Source organism: Syngnathus floridae, chromosome 11, assembly GCF_059516105.1.
Source record: "Syngnathus floridae isolate MCC-2025c chromosome 11, RoL_Sflo_1.0, whole genome shotgun sequence".
Classification (NCBI taxonomy): Eukaryota; Metazoa; Chordata; class Actinopteri; order Syngnathiformes; family Syngnathidae; genus Syngnathus; species Syngnathus floridae.
In genome coordinates, this window is record NC_142423.1 from 235113 (window position 1) to 237152 (window position 2040).

The 2040-nt window shown below is 52.2% G+C and overlaps 1 long non-coding RNA gene across 1 annotated transcript; it reads right to left on the reverse strand.

The window, feature by feature from the left end:
• Window positions 1-494: 494 nt before the first annotated feature.
• Window positions 495-1622, reverse strand: LOC148390210 (uncharacterized). Its single transcript, XR_015861448.1, has 3 exons — window positions 1185-1622; window positions 733-926; window positions 495-608 (listed from the first exon to the last, which is right to left on the reverse strand). It is a non-coding gene; the product is annotated as an uncharacterized LOC148390210 (long non-coding RNA).
• Window positions 1623-2040: the final 418 nt, after the last annotated feature.

Below are 2040 nucleotides of genomic sequence, written 5' to 3' on the forward strand. Positions count from 1 at the left end.
TGCTGGCCGCAACCGCGGTCCAGGTCATTGAGCGAACTAGGCCTTCTCTGTGGAACACAAATGCAGTGGACTCTGTTGGCACGCCGCCGTTGTCCGCGTCGACTTACCAAGCTTGCCATCTCCTCGTTCTCCTGGGTGACAAAGCGCACTTTGTTTTCAAGGCGACACAGCACCAGCGAGAGTTCTTCATTCTTCCTGCTCAGGCGTTTGTTTTTGTACAGGAGTGGCAGAAACTGGCTTTCTGTTTCTCTCAGTCGCTTTAGCTGCAAGCATGAAGTGCGGGATGTGAAAGACGCACAACACGCGGGCCAGAACGTATCCATTCCTTTTGCATCGGTTTGAACGGAATCGTGGCTTTGGCTCCCAATAAAAGACATCTACCAGGCAACCGACTCGCCGCGCCGCTCAACTAATAAGCAAGCGCAATGGGTGCCTCGCTGGATGGCGCGCATCAAACGTAGCGCAAACCTTCAAGCGTGCCGTCAATAAATTACCAGTTCATTGCGCTCTTCAGAAAGCAGGGCGTTTCGATCCTCCAGTTTCCTGATGACTGCGCTGAGCTCAGCGATTTTCAGATGAAACCGTCGCGTGTCCCGATCCTCCTGAGACTGAAAACGCCCCGCAACACACACACACAAGCACTCGTTCAAAGTTCAAAACTGTTTTTGTGCTACCTTCCTCCAGCAACGAACTAAGTCATGCGTACTGCAAGTGTGTGATGAGGTGGCTTACGCAATGAAGAGGATTGCTAGTAGCGGCGTTGACCCCACTTCCAGGGTAGTTTAGGCCCGCCCTTTGGGAATCCCTCAGGGCAGCGATCTGCTGCTCGGCAGCCTGAGTCTGCAGCTGAAGGCGGTGGACGTGGCCGGCCCCAGGGCTTCATCCAAAACACTAACCGCTCTGTCTTTCAGCTTGATCTCATCCGTCTGGATGTACAAACGGGGAGCGCTCAGGCAGGCGGGCAAACTCATTTGCCAGAATTGTGACAAAAACAAAGAGAGCAACCGGCCAATTTTTTTCTTGAATCGACTAGAACACCTTTGCTGTGACAAAAGCGAAGCGAGCAACCGGACATTTTCTTCTTGTGAAATAGAATAGAATAGAATGCCTTAGGTGTCATTGCACTGCAGGTATACAACGAAATTGGGAACATAGCCACGCACCGCGCATCTGATCAGTCCTACCAGTCGGCGGATCTCCCTCTCGCAGTCTCTCTTGGTTCGGCTCAGCTCCTCCCGATGCTGGTGATGAGCCGATCGGAGCTCGGCCGCTCGGGACTGCCAGGCCTGCTGGGCCGCTGCCAGGGCTTCTTCCGCGCTCCTGGTGGAGGCGACACCGCTCGGTCTCCCGACACCGCCGCGTCTCCTCCACCTCCGCCAGCAAAGCGCCCCCCCCTCCTCACCTGAGCAGACATTGCGCCACACCGGGCCGTTGAGACCGCAACGGAGCGCCGCGACGCTTACTGGGGACAAGCTACACAATACGGTAGCGGCCGCATCGAAGCCCGACGTGGCGTGCGGATAGTCAGACACGGATAGAGCGGATCACCTTGTCCATGGAGCCGTCCCTCAGGCTGAGGACCAAGGCATTCAGTCGCTGGATCTCTCCATCTTTGATTTTGATCACTCTCATCAGCTCCATTTCATGCTGCCGCAGTAATGTCTCCCTGGTAATGGCTAACTCTTTCTGCTTCTCCTCATGGAGTTTGCTTTTGAGTTCCGTCATGGCGGCGGTGGCACGGTGGTGCTCCGCCCGCAGGTCCTGACTTCTCTCTCTCTCCAGACAGCTGACCTGACATGACTTAGACTTAGACAAACTTTATTGTCATCTTGTCTGCACATGGTGCATACAAAACGAAATTCCGTTGCATACGTCTTACAACAAAGTAGTGATATTGCAGTTGAATAGAAGTAACATATCCTATGAAAATATATATATATACATATATACTATATATATATATATATATATTAAAAATAAGTATAAAGTGCAGCAGTGATAATTATGCAATAGTGCAAGTAGGCAAAACAGTATTCAAGA